The 15,926-nt window shown below is 38.2% G+C and overlaps 1 protein-coding gene across 1 annotated transcript in view; it reads left to right on the plus strand.

The window, feature by feature from the left end:
• exoc4 (exocyst complex component 4) overlaps positions 1-15,926 on the plus strand; it is a 100,958-nt gene that overhangs the window by 44,435 nt on the left and 40,597 nt on the right. The window lies entirely within an intron of this gene.

Genomic DNA, 15,926 nt, shown 5'->3' on the forward strand with positions numbered 1-15,926 from the left:
AGACATAGCCTGAGAACAGTTGTCAGCTGACACATGTATAGACCAACTCTCTTGCTGCAGATACATATGTGGACGGAGAGGGTAGATAAGAGCAACATATATGTTCACTACAGACCATCAGAGGTTAGCTTATTTCTACGACTCCCGCACATGCTCAGGAACTCTCCGGGTATACACACAGATCGCTATAAATAGACTGATAGCTTTCCCCTGCAAATGTGCTTTTTCTCTGTCAGAGCTTATTGCGGTGCGTGCGGTAAACTGGTTTTCCAAGATCCCTGAAGTCTCTGCTGTGCGGCAAATTCACAGGCATACTGGGGAAAAACCTCTGAAGGCTCTGCAGATGACCAGGTCACAATCACACAGATGTTCACCCCCTGTTGACGCTACGCCCCCCGTCGTGGCTGATTGCCTATGATTGGCCACATTAGAAGAGATTAGATCCCCTGCCCTCGTGAGATTTGCTTTGTGCGAGCAGTGTTGTGTACCAGACGGTAATTGACTCGTCCGTCGAAAAAAACACATCCATGTTTTCTTTTCTCATGTGTTTTCTGTCTTTCTTAGCCACCCCCAAAAAAGAAAGTAGCAGATCAAATCACGAGATTGTATTTTATACTTGCAGCTTTTCTTGAGGATATTTCATCATCCTGCTCGAGTCTCTCACCAAAAGCTACATTTGGAAAATACTACATTAAAACATGAATGTCTTTTGGATTCAAGCCTTTTTTTTTTTTTATGAGAGAAATGATTCGTTCTGTTCCCAACGTTCTATCGCCTATTCCCTCTTTAAAGTTGGTCTCGGTTGTCTCTTTTTTCCCCCCCCAGTTTGCATCCCTCTATCAACAGACAACATGAGCTGCCACACTGCGTTACTGTCACATGAGCGAGCGTTCGCCCTGACATCATAGCCGCCTTTGATTGGCCGGGCCTTTCCAGGTCGCCGAGCGGCTGCCTGATAATAACCTTGTTTGATTGCTGAAGCAGAGATGTAATTGATTGATCTGCTCGGGCCGTCTGGGTATGGCTTGTGAAGTCACCAGCACAAACCTGCGTCTTTGTGTTAGTGTGTGTGTGTGCAAGTGTGTCTATTTGAACATGTGTATAAGGCATATTTATCAAAGGTGAACATATGCCAGCTGTCTATGGAATTGTTCACACTTTCCCCCCTGCACAGATTGTGTAATAATTGTATATAAGCGAGGATGGGTTTTTGTTTAAACCATCCTTCCGCCTTCCTTTGTACGGCTCTAAACAACCCAACTAATCTAAGGGTTGTCTATAAATCACTTTTACCCTCATTGAAATTCTGCTTTCTCCTCTCCATGGATTGTTTGTGATTTCCTAATTGCTCAGTACTTAAGTTACTCCATCTTGGTGGATGGGTAATTATTCTTGGGGGATAGATGGTGTCAACCTGGTTTTTGCTTTCAGTCCTTGTTAGGGAATCAGACTTCAGATAATAAATGAGAGACCGGCTTATGTGGTTCTCAATATATGGAGCTTAAGTTTACCATTATATGACTTCTAAATGCAGGCTTAGAATTTAATCTTTTTAAGGTCAAGGCAAGTGTTGCCTTAAAGAAGAGCATACATTTTAGGGCACCAAGATATCATGCTTTCGTTAACACCTATTGAAAACACAAGATAGTAAAATGACAACTTCCATATATATTTTCAGTCATTTATTTGACTTGAATAAATAATGCAATAACATTTTTCAATAATGCACACGGGTTTGACATAATGTCAGTGTAGAATATTTGCTATGCATTAACATCTTGTGCTCTCACTGCTAGTTATTATTCATTTATATCAAAAATGTATTATAACAATTATTCACAAACTTAAATTAAAGGCTGTGGAGTTTCAAGGGCAAACAAACCACGAAATACTTTTAGCACTGCATTTAAACAATGTAATAAACTTACCTAAATAAATATTTTGCAATTTTTTTTTCCCAACAGCCTGTAATTCCTCGTCTTTCCTTTTTTTCCACCCTTTCCATGCTGCACCCATGTTGTTAACCTTTTACATATTGAACAGTTGAAAATGTTAAATAACAGTCAAGTCGGGACGATTTTATTATGTTCATTCGACGAAACAATTACACTACCAGTATTTATTAAAAAATGAAAAGCCAAGGGTGGTCATGGGAAATTTTTGCCGTAAACACTGGTGCATTTTTCAGAGCATTACGGCAAGTGTGGAGGACGGTCACGGCAAGTGTCGCGGTTGCCGCGGTGAAATTCGAACCCTGTAAATGTATTGTGTGTCAATTTAACTTAACTTAAATTTAATTCCTGTAAAGGTGGAAAGTGAATACATAGATACTTTACATTCCTTTCAAAGCAAAGCACGGCAGACTATAAGTTGTGTAAAAATATGTTTAATATTAGGTAAATATTTAAACTAAAAGAATCTATGATGTTGACTGACCTTAGGCATTGGTTTTATGAATCGTTTTGGACATTTTAGGGATCAGTGATTAATCTTTATGAGCCATCAAGATCAGGAAACCAGGTTTTAAAACCAAGGTTAAAACGTCTGGGAATAAACTTTTACATCCCGGAAATGGTGACCTTGTTCGTAATGTAGCTGTAATACACTTTAACTCGCAAACTTGGCGATACACAGAAAATTTGGGAGGAAAAGCTGTGTCTACAGCGAGCATGACAGCAGGAAATTAATAATAATAGATAAGAGTATGTGACTGTGAAGTAACGTTTTTGTGAAGACTGAGACATTTTTATTCGTATCAGAAAAAAGTCAACAACACATGTTAAAGTGCAGAGATTAAGCTCACAGTTTGTTACATTTTATAGTTAAGTATTGTTCAGAACGCAACAGAGTTTTTCCTTAGATAAATAGTTCAGTTTGATTTCCCCTGGATGTCCTCTGTGATCAACTCTTTTAGAATCTATAAGATTTAACTCACAACTCCTAAACTGTTTGCCTATTTGACAGATTGAAAGTTAAATTGGTTTTGCTCAGTGGATTTTCATCCGAACTGCATGTGAGGCGATATGAATAGTTCTGCACCGACCACTGTTTCTCACAATTCTCACATCTCCCCTCACTCTGCAAGCTCTAAATCTATTCAATTTATTGCATCCCCAAAAATAGAACTTTGATCTATGAGAATAGGAACGCAAGTGGGAATTACAACCCGGACAGGACAGAAACAGACTGTCAGTGGGGACGGAACAACAGACGGAAGGTGGGAAGAGATGCGGGGAAAGTAAAAATCCATTATGTTTGATGTTAGCGTCTCGCCCTGGCAGCTAATGCTGTGGGAAAAACCCTGTGAAATAACATTAGGAGTGTCTTGTAATGCGATTTCAGCTTTGTGTGAATATGAGATTTTTAATGGATTTCAGCACATTAGAGCCTCTTAAGCTGTAGTATTTATTCCCCCCTGGTTTCTAATGCAATTTACTAAGTATGATGTTCCTCCGTTGTTCGTGCTGCCTAGGAGGAATGTTTAGGAAGATTGTTTTTTCTTTTTTTTTAAATGGTTTCCATCTCTGTGAGTAGTCTAATACATGTTGAACATTTTTTCCTGTCATACCAACGCTTTATGGCATTGTTTTCTTGCTGTTTAAGCATCAACCACATCTTTATAAAGTGTTTTTCCTATCTTGCATCTTGGTGTGGATGGAGATTAAAGTTTTTACATTTCTATACTAATGCCATGATGCCCACTCGCCTTTATCTTTAATACCTCCATACTGCCCGTCACGAATGTTGCATCTTTTATTGTAGCCTAAACAACAGGAGTTTCCCCCTCAAAACGAACCTTGTCTTAATTTTTTAATCTTGTTTTTAGCAGAAGATCTTACAGCATCAGCGTAAATCTTGTGCACTGACACTTGCGATGTGTTTCATTAAGAGAGCGTGAGTTTCCGCTACAAACATGCTTAAAATATACATAACTACTACATGTTTTTCATGCCGAGGCTTCAATATAAGATGGACGTTACAGATGAGCAGCATGTAGATATTTGGATGTTTTTTTAAGTGAGTCTTTTTTTGATAAAGATGGAGATAAGTAAGCGCCGGTTGCTACGTTAACATGGACATTAATTTTTGCCCATAACTTGAAAGAGGAACGGATATCTCTGATAATACCTCAACTGTTTGTCGACATGAGGTTTAGTAGAAAATGAGTGAAATTTTAATTTTGGGTGAAATATCACTTTGAGGGAATTATTGACCATATTTTACTGCAAACCATGAAATATACAGGGAAGAAAACTGTACTCGACCAATCGATTGGACAGTAATTTCTCCTTCATCTTTCAGATGCTTACTCTCTTTGTGTGGGTTATATGGATATAGGACCAATGTGACGTCAGAATTTCATAAAATGTAGTTTTCAATTCATGCACAGACAACTAGTTTGACCTTTTTTTGTTCTTCCCTCTGTATTCCGAGTTGATATCTAAAGGGAGCAGGATTCAAGAGTCAGACTGACTAATACCCCTCATAAGCCCTTGAGTGTACAGTAGGATAAGAAAGATACTTGAGTGTCATATTCTAGGGTCACGGTCATATTCAGAAAACCAGAGATCAAAAATAGAACCCACACAGCTAATTCAACTGGTGTGAATGGACCACACACTGGACATACCGTACCGGATGGCAGAATGTGTTGAGCCCTGATAATAATAGTCTGGATCATGAGTCAGAGGTCGATTTAGACGTCTTCTCTCTCTCTCTATAATCACCCGATGACCCCCCGATACTATCTGTAACTTATTAGGGTTCAGGTAATCTCCAGTGCGCCCAGTAACGTCTTCCTGTTAGCATTACAATTAATCGCCTCAGATCAGCAGATCCGGTTCCCCCTGGACTCTCTGCCGACTTAATTAAGCAGATTAGAAAGCAAATAGTTTAAACTTCACCTGTAATAGACGTGCTCACAAACACACATAAATCCAAGCTGGGGCAAATCAGATGAAGCTCAACCTCCACCCTGGTTGAGCAGATAGGAGATGGAGTGAGGCCATTATGCAAATGTCAGGTGTCAAGTGTAAATGAGATTGGAAGGATGGAAAACACAAGTATTGAATATCCCACTGGCTCCCTTGGCAACTGCGGCACGGTAATGAGAGCATTCCAGGATGCAGGCTGGCAAGACCTTCCATTATAATGAAAGACAGGACAGTCAAGAAGCAGTGAGGTATATTTTAACATTCTTTCGCTGGGCCCAAGTTTGTCGAATTCAATTTCAAACTTTGCCGTGTATTATACGACATAAAGGAAGGAATCTTGAAATCCACTATCGTTTTAAACAACTTCACAGTTGTAGAGTCAAACATGGTAAATGACTAGAAAAGCACTGAGGGACTACAGACCTCTGCCAAGCTTCTCCATCCCACCAATATTGTGTTTGTCCTTTTCTAAATCCTATAACATAGCCCTCCATTGACTTTGTCTATGTAATTCAATATCCTTTTATCATTTTAAAATCATTCATAGCAGCAAGATAAGTGAGATAAGTGCTGGTAATAGTCACGTCATCGTCAAGGGGCACCAATAAACCTTTGTGTTCCGTTATCAACATCTAATGTACATTTCTTCTGAATTGATTTTCAGTTATAGAGGAAAACTCTTTGGCATAGTTGATAAAATACATGTAATGTGTTTTAATGGAGGAAATCATTTGCACTCTCCTTAAAGTGGTTGCTTTACCCTCATAAACTCTTGATAATTCAACATATACTGTATTTAATTCAAGCTGAAGAGAGTATGGAACAATGAATTTCAAAATGACACTGTTTTTTCTTATGTAAACATATCCACATTTAATCTCCATCAGCGTATTCCACTTGAATCATGTTAAAACCTTTTATTTCCCCAAGTCAATACAAATACCAAGGACATGCCATGACTAATCGTGATGCTAACTGTATGTATGCTAGTTTTTAAGGCACACAGTAAAGTTCAGCAATGAAAAGTGCTACTTAACGTCGTCAAACCGAAGGTGTCGTAAGCGCTTGTGCGTCAGGTTTTTCCTAACGTACCTGCTCATTCTCTTTTCTCCTCTTCTTCTTACCAACTCTTTCCAACCTCAGACCTTCTTCTGCTTTATTGAGACATAAACATGGAAATGGAAGCACACCGGCGAAGCGATGAAAGGTCAGCGTCAGCTCAGTGCTAGCCTCCAAAGAAAACCTTTCAAGTGGACACACACCTTCAAGCCTACAACGAGACACGAGACTTCAACATTCGGACATGCACTGGCTAGGAAAAGATCGATGAATAATTTAACCCCTGACATCAAATGTTCTCTGCCGCTTAGACAGGTGTGTGTTTGCGTGGCCGTCTTCACATGTGTACCGTCTATACGCGGAGTGGCAGCTGGGATTTAGTCTGGGCTGGAGGTATGACGGACATAACGTCCCCGAGCTTACTTCCTGAAATTGCGTTCATACGGCCAATATAGAACTTGTCACCGAGCAGTGGAAACTGTGATGGAGACGTTTCTAAGCGATGTCACGATCACTGTTCCCAGTGATTTCTCTACAGGAGCTAAGACTGCTAACCATTGGATTTTTTTAAAAACATTTATCTTACCTTTTCCATTTTCACATTAGCTCTTCTGCCCCCCCGTTACTCTTCTGTTGTCTTCTTAACCCTGCATCACCCCTTGATACCTCCTGTGTATCTGGAGAGGCTTTCAGTCGTCTGAGGAACCCTCTCGCCACTTGCTCACTTTATGGTACTGTCTCTCTGTAAATTCAATATTGCTTCGGTAAAGCCCCTAGAAGCATTAACATCGTCGCCCAGGACACCATAGGAGAGGTATTTCAGGTCTCCCTCAAAGGTCTTAATGGGATGGGAGGCCAAGCGAGCAATAAATGATGGAGGAGCGCTAGCGTCAGATGGCTGCTTTGAACAAGATAACGGCAATAAAAAGAGAGAGGCTGGGGAAATAAGGGTTTTAGGTTGAGAATGGAAGAATTATATTAAATCAGATGCCACATATGGAAAGGCAGAACTTAAACAAGTTAAATGAAACAATGGCAAAGGAAACCGTTTTATTGACCTTCTTATAAAAGTTTTTTTGCCCAAATATATTTGAAGACACAAGAGGCAAGGCTTAAATCATCTTTAATATTTGAGGCATTACCGACCATTTGCTGCCACTCTTTGTACAGAGTTCTTTTCTACTTTATAGTTCCTTCCAATTCCCACTTTTACTACTGCTGAGTCGGTGAATGTGTTTCTTCTGATGAGACTCCGATGACAGCGAGTGCCTGCAAGGATCATATTCACTGCTCCTCTTTTCTGCTACCATGTTAAAATGCTTTTTATTCTGGTCTTTTCTACTCAAAAATGGTACGTGAGTTCTAGTGTAATCCCTGAAACTGTTTAACCATTATTTACTTTATTATGTTAACCACCAGCACATCCGTATGGTCCTGTCAGGACAACCATAACAGCTGAAGTAGACTTTATGTATTGGTTCTGACATGAATAACTATTGACAAACCTTCTTAGGCCAGAGAAGACTAATATATACTACATATAATTTTTCACAAGCAACTTCTAAATTCTTGACAGTGTGGATTGAGTTAGAGAGATGTTGGGGTTAAAACTGTTTTGCTGTGATTGAACTAGGATTCTCGGTCGTGCATGTTAACATGGGTGAGATGCATCAAGATTTAAACAGTTTAAGTGGAAGTTCATTCATTCTCCTGATGATACCCTAAAGTAGGAGTCGAAGAAATTGGTCCCCAAAAGTCTTTTGAGAAGATCAAATTTAGTCTAAACTAGTTGGTATTTAGTCAACACAAGGGGTTTAATCTTAATTTATTAGCATATTTATAATTGTATTTTTTGGCTCCCAACAATAATAAACGCTCAACTATCAACACTTCTCAGTATTGTATCCGTCAATCTTTATTGGAAGGAATCAATCTGAATTCTAAGGCGGCATCTGACCGCATCAAACACACCATCTGCACCACGTCCTAGAAAAGACAGTATCTAACAAAAGCATGAGGGAGACGAACAGCAACACGCAGTAAGTGAGATGATGTTTTTGTTTTTTTTCTTCAAGACTGTCATCAAAGCAAGGCCATCTCATTTCCTGTTCACTGCAGGAAGCATTTGTGTGGTGGAGATACTGCTGCTGTACTTTATTCTTCTGTCAACACGGTCACCTTTAATAAACTCCTGCATTTCTGACCCACAGTTTTAAAAGATGAATAGTGGTCTCAATTTTTTTAATTCAATCTTAAACCACAGATTCTCTTGTGCCAAGAATCCTTCGGGCAGCATTATGAATTTCTATTTCAACTGTCAGATAGCTCTTTGTCTGCATTTATTAAGCCTTGTTTGTTTACTTCCTGCTGGATCATCTTATTTGCAGCAAATTAAATGAAGTTTTAAGCAAAAAAAGGTAATATCTGTTTTGTTTTAACCAGGTTGTAATTGATCAAGCCTGTATCTCATTGAAGGGCAACTCATTTAAAAACTCAACTCTTGGTAGATACTTGTAGGATTGATGACGCACGGTGACAAACCTTGATGCTTGACCAATCCCAGCAAAGTGGCCGGTGTGGTTATGGTAAACAAGATTTCAGTTCCAGAAAAGTGTTTTCTAATGTAAATATTTCAGTGAAAAGACAGTTTTGTACAAAAAGAGACATACTGATGAGTACAATAGAGGTCCAACACCTATTTAATACACACTTAAATCAACACAGTAGTTGCCCTTTAAGAATCCTCTTAAGTATTGCTAATGTTTGGTACTAAAGTGAACCCAGCTAGCTTGTTTTTTTTTGTTGATCATCCATCTCAAAACATGACTAGGAATAAGGTGACTTACTGAATGGCTTAACAAACTGGTAATGATGGAATATAATACAACAATGTACAGTTTACTAGTTTATGGAAGCAAAACATCTTCGGGTCATAGAGGTATACAAACAGCACAAGCTCCTCCCCGGTACGTTGAAAGCTCAAACACAGTAATACCTATCTTTATAGAAACGCTTGCAGACGGGCTCGCAAAAGAACAATTAAAGCATTCTGTGCATGTGGTGTAGCATCAGGGGCAAGAGCGGTGTACAAACAGTGGGGAGTCTGGCATGGCGTGGGCGGTGAGTGGGAAGAGCATATGCAATTCACCAGGCACTGATGAAAACACACATCCACACACCTAATCACACACTACTACCACATATCTCTCTCTCTCGTCGTTTTTTCTTATACACATGCACACACTCGCACACACACACGGAGAGAGAGGAAAAAAACCTGTAGGGGGTACAGATGCCAACTGGAATCTTAATTCTTCCTCAAAACAATTTGAGAGGGAAAAAAAGTGTTTTTAGTCATCCACTGCTGCAGTCAGAGCCGTCTGAAGCTGACACACTGCCATCCAGTGGCCGAGGAGAGTAGTGTTCAGCTCTAGACGGGGATATTTCAACGTAGTGGTGTTATTAGATTTTAAAATAATCATCAATGATGATGGCATCGTACAAGTGTTAAGATGCCATCATCGCTCTACATATTTTGACCCATTTCTACTATACCTCTGTTGAAATATATTGAAGCTAGTCTAGCTTGTTTTGAATCTATACTACAGAACTATAAAATCATTGATATTAAAGTTGATTGTTTGATTTTCATATTCCCTTTAAACCAACAACACCCATATCTTACTTAGACCACTTTATTGCTTCTGTTTTTCTATTGCTTATTTTTTGTGATATCTTTTTTCACTCATTTATTCTGTACTGACACCAAAACAAATGTGTGTTTATGTTGTGTTTACAACACTGGCAATAAAAGTTTCTGATTGTGATAAAGGGGTGATAAAAGTTAAACCTAAAAGATAAAAGTGCTAAAGTTCTATTCGAGCAGCATCTGAAACATCTTATCTTTTTTCTAATGACAAATCAAGATATGTATTTCATAAGAGCCTATGTTTTACCATGACTTGTGCAAAGAGGGAAAATCAAACAGAAAAATCCACCAAGAAATTTAATTAAATGGAGCTAATGGTTAAGATTGTGAATTGTCTTGGTGGAAATAGAGCAAAAACGAGCATCATAACGATCCACCATTTTGAATTTCAACTGACATTGGACCAACCCCCAGACCGACTTCATGAGCTGCGACTTTGGAGACGGCAGGAAGTTTTTTTTTGTCGGCAGAAACCACCGACCAGTTGATTCCTTGTGGCTATGAATTCTAAAATACAAAAACAAATAGAAAAAATATTAAAATTGCGAATTAAACGTTCAATCTTCTCCAGTATGTTTTAATGATAATCCACATTGAAGACAGTATTAAATCTTTTTTCCTTTCTAGAGACTGTTACCAAGTGAGCAAATATTTTAAACTTTAATAATGGATGAAGATGATGCACCTCCTTTTTCTCACTCATGGTACTGCAAGCTCCTGAGTAAGGGAACCCTTCACATTCTTTCTTTTACAATATAAGTCTAATAATTTGTCAATTTGGCGTTCTTGGTGCAACAAGAAATATTTCTAAATGTGATTAATTTTTGCCGAAGATGCTCCTGCTGACTCTGCCACCTCTGCCTTAACTCTTAAATCCTTTAATGCCATGCAGTGTACCCTCCCGTCCATCACTCTGTTGAAAGGCAAAATCGACTTTCAACTGAGATGAACACTCTGTGCCTATGGAAAGTCCTTGGATGTTTAAAAAAAAAAAAAGCTGAGTCTCTAATCAATCTCGGCACGCTCTCATTCTGCTGTCTTTCTTAAATCTCCGTCTTTATCCCATTTTTCTTTCTCCATCATTACGCCGCAACTGCAGTTATGGATTGAGGATGGCATGTTAATCCCCTGATTTAAAGAAGCATTTGTAACCTTAAGTTTACTTAGCAGACGGGAATCAATCCTGAGGTGACACACCTATGTGCTCGTTTATTTTAAGTAAAAGAAAGAGTTTGACTCTCATTCTTTTTGTCTGACGGATCCTTGTTGTTTCAAATGGATAATACCATCCTGGAACAGCATTTCTCTGGGAGTGTACACATAGGGCAAGGCATCTATAATTATCCATGTCCAGACCCAGAGCATCTGACATCTGTTAGCTAATGACTGATAATTACACGCTGTCAGCCTGATCATCAGACGCCACTATAGAGAGCCGGGGATGAAGAGTGATGCTGCCATCTTTGTTCCATAAGCGCCACGCTACCTTGAGGGCCACTCTAAGAGGCGTCACCAGAAACACCGTGTGAATTTAAATTTCAAGCTGCAGGTTTTGATGGAAGATGATTGTGTCTGTGTATTTGAGTCTGGTAGAGAAAACGTACTGTCAACGGCAACATTTTTAAATTTCGATAGCCATTGTGGATGACCATGATTTTGCCCTCCTTTCTTTGTTTATTTAGCTCTTATATCATGATCAGTTTTCAGGACGGATGATTATAAAGCAATTTCCCTGAGTCCATCCGAAGATATTAAGGCAACAATACATTCCACTTTGTCATTACTTCTTCATAATATTTCTAAAGATTAGATTAGTTATGAATTTGTGCAGTAAAACGCTTTTATTTTTAACTCTGTTATTCGCTGTGAAAACCTGCAGGAGTCCAAGAGTTATCGTCTGGTAAACAGATGTTGTATTTGGCAATGGTTGGCAGTGATTTCATGGGATTGCAGTTACACTTTTAGGCACACTAAGAAAAACAAAAAAAATACAGAATACAATACAATAAATATTCTGCACCAAGACCTCATTATATATTTCTGGTGTTGTCTTCCCTTCAAATATTATGGTCTGCTGTTACCACCTATCTTCATACGGTTTGTGTCTTTGAACTACAGTCACTTTTCCATCTCATTTCATCAGTTTGATGTCTATTGTAGTTTTTCAGAAATGACTGAAATGGATGGATGGATGGATACTGTAGATAGATAGATGGATACTGTAGATAGATAGATGGATACTTTAGATAGATGGATGTATACTGTAGATAGATAGATGGATGGATGTATACTGTAGATGGATGGATGGATACTGTAGATAGATGGATGGATGTATACTGTAGATAGATGGATGGATGTATACTGTAGATAGATGGATGGATCTATACTGTAGATGGATGGATGGATGTATACTGTAGATAGATGGATGGATGGATACTGTAGATGGATGATAGATGGATACTATAGATAGAAAGATGATACTATAGATAGATGGATACTATAGCTGGATAGATGGATACTATAGATAGATGGATACTATAGATAGATGGATACTATAGATGGATACTATAGATAGATCGATAGATGGATACTATAAATAGATAAATAGATACTATAGATGGATGGATAGATAGATGGATGGATTCTATAGATGGATGGATAGATGGATACTATAAATAGATAAATAGATACTATAGATGGATGGATAGATAGATAATGAACATCTTCTCTTAAGTCAAGTACATGTTAACTTTCTTTCCACCTTAACAGATTAATGAAAAACTGTCATTAAAGTCCCATCGGTTGTTACATGTTATTCAAGCATATATATCTGTTTAGTTGACGCTTCATGTCATAATGCATAATTACTCTCTGAAAACGGATGATCCCATTGATTTCCCATGTTTCTCTGTTGATGTTATTAAAGTCACAGACAAATGATAGTGTCTGCACATCCTTCTACCAGACAACATTGTCAACAGGCCGCCGAATAAAGTGTCAACGCATTACCAGATAATTAGTTATTGTTGTTATGATCACTGGTAATTACACTAATCAGAAGATCAGCATCACGATGCAAGACATTGTTCTCTTAGACGCAGAGCAGCATGTCAGTCTTTGTGTAAACGTGTGTATATGTGGCGATAAGCAGATTATTTAAGGTCATTAAAATTTCACACGCAGGCATGAGTCCGCGCAGCGTGTTGCTAGCTGTCTCTCTGCTGCTTCCCAGGCATCTCCTTAGCAACCCAACTGACACCAGGGATCACGTTGTCAATTTGTTCTCCATATAGTGTTCATTATACATATTTTGTGTTCCCTTTTAAGGCATCTCTTCTGGCTACACATTTCACTCTCAATAAATGGGTGACGGTAGAGATCCACAGCATTGGCATCAGCTTGATTTTACTAGAATACAATTTGAAAGGATATTATTGTATGTTTTTTCACATTAGCATTTGTAGCATTGTTAAATGTAAGTGTGTCTTAAATAGATGTTGGACTCTATTGTATCATCAGTTTGTGTCTGTTTGTACAAAACTCTCTTTCATTGAACTATTTACATTAGAAAATGATCTTAAGCCCCGCCCACAGGAAACTTTGTTTTTCTGGACTTGAAATCATGTTCACCATAACCACACCCACTCTGCTGTGATTGGTCAAGCATCAAAGTTTGCCATCGTATATCATCAATCCAGGAAGTTTCCACTTCCAAGGGACTTGTTGTATAAACAAAGCGGGTTTGATTACAGCTGGCTGGAGGAGGAGTGAAGCCATTGTTATGTCATAATGGACTCTGACCTTGTAACCTCTCGTTTGCCAAGATTGAAAATGAGGGAGAACTTTATAAAGTAATAACTTCAAAACATAGTCATGACGAGGGACTTACTTCATCTTGTCAACTGTAGCATCAAGTGTTGTTTTATACAAAAAACAACCATAAAACGTTTTTTTTCGGTGGCAGGTTAATTGGTTGATTTAAAACATTTTTTTCTACATTCTTGATGTTTTTAGTTGTATATAATGAAGTTAACAAGTGATTATAGTGATATAAACAACTTTGTCAATTAAGATTTTTTTTGTAATATAACCGATAATGATAGAATATTAAAATATGAATTTATTTCTCTTATAAAGTCGACAGATTATTAACTGTCGATTAAGTATCAGGAACATTTAATTATATCAATATTAACATTTTTCTAGAATCATTATTTCATATCAAAAAGCAAAGAACAAACCTAGGATGTTATTTACATATTTGTTTTTTACCCTTAGAATTGTAAATAAAATTCATTTGATATTGGACACAGAAAGCTTTAAGTGTAAGGAAAGAACATTTATGGATTTTATTCGTATTTCACTTTACATTTGGTCAACAAATCTCAAAGTGCTACAGATTTAAAGCAGGATAGAGACATTAAAACACGATAAAAACATTGAAAACAAGACAAAAAACTTTACAATATTAAAAGTTACAATATTGAGTTGGGTGTATGCTTGTTTTTTTGTATTGCTTCAATTTGAAATAGAAATATAAAATAAGGGATCTAATAAATAGAGATTTATTTGAAGGGAACGGTGAAATCCAGTTTTGGAAGAAGTTTTTTTTTCCTTGGATCTTTCAGACACACCCTCTACACAAGCATATTAAACCATCTTCAACATGGCAGGTTCACTTTTACCTGTGGAAATGTCAGTTCCAGCGGTTGTAAAGTCAAAGGTGTAGCAGTGTGCGGTCGAATGAGTCAGCCTGTCACTCTGAAGCCAGAGCAGAGAGTTGAAGCAGGCTGTTAAATCTACGATCTGGATTCTGCAGCAGTCAAGCTGAGTTGATGCGAGCTGACATATTTGTGTGTGTAATGATGTTATTAACTTCTGTATATCACAGCCGTATCCACCAGAGGCTGTTATGTTGAATTCATGATGTTGTGCAGTGAGGCTGCTTCATCGAAAGATGTGACAATAATTATAAAAGAGCACGGCAAATTAAGTTCAGGATTCATCTCTGTGATCCCTCTGCTCTTGCACATTACTTTCAATTTAATGAACTTCTTTACTTTTTAAATTGAGTTCTTTCTTCTGATTTTCCCCACTTATGAGCAGCCGCTTAGTCGACCAAACATATATATTTGGGTTATACTCGGTGATATTATTCCAGTTGTAAACGACAAAGATTCGTCATCTTTTACACAGAAAATAACTTGTTTTTTGATGATTCCTACATGTTTATACTGTTCACAAGTGCTTCATTGATGGTATAAACCTTCAAGCGTTTAATTAGGCCACAAATACTTTCCCCCAACAAACTTTCCGCTGTGAGAGAATTCCCTCAAAAAATCAATGAAGGCTTTAAAGCAGTGCACTTCAGCTCTTTCTAATTTAGGAAAGTTGCTGAGTCGGGCGATCCCGCAGCCTCCCCGTGTGTTTGACTGCATGTTATGGCAGTCCTCCAGTCCTGGCCTGAGCGAATCTGACCTGAACCTTTATCCTGCTGTCGACATGCTCCCGCATTGATGCAGCTCCCGCTCGCCGCCTCTCTCAAAGCACAGACACCGTTTCCCAGCACCTCTCTCACCCCGACCGCCTGTAATAAATGGATTTGTCCGATCCAATCACCGTCACTTTATTTTATTTTTTCACCACCGTAAATGCTTTTGTCCCGATTCTTCAATTTAATACTGTTCTGCTTTATTTCACGCTTCCTTTTATACAGTAATAATATATCAAGTCATACTGAGCAGATTTCGGTGTTTTGATTTATTTTTTGCATTTGTATGTGCGGAGCGCTCGAGACGGCGTCTGCTGATGTGTGTTGTGCCCAATAACGCTTGTGAAAAACTAGTGATCCAGACCAGTGATATCATCCATTACTGGATGACAGTTTGCTGACCAGCAGCAGAGGGAAAACCCTCCAGATTCCAATTGCATTTACTTTGACGTTCATGAAAACATTTGGTAATATTGTAAAATCAAATATTACTGAAGAATAAGCACTGTGGCAGTGCATGCCTCTGACAAGGACTTAGTTTCACATGACTTGTACTTTTTAACATCTCATGTAAAATCAAATATTACTGAAGAATAAGCACTGTGGCAGTGTATGCCTCTGACAAGGACTTAGTTTCACATGACTTGTACTTTTTAACATCTCATGTGTCATGTGGGAAAAAAAAAGGAATGTGGCCCCTCGGATAGTTGATTCAAATTAAAGTAAATTAATA

Source organism: Callionymus lyra, chromosome 3 (genome assembly GCF_982586985.1).
Source record: "Callionymus lyra chromosome 3, fCalLyr1.hap1.1, whole genome shotgun sequence".
In the NCBI taxonomy this organism is placed as follows: Eukaryota; Metazoa; Chordata; class Actinopteri; order Syngnathiformes; family Callionymidae; genus Callionymus; species Callionymus lyra.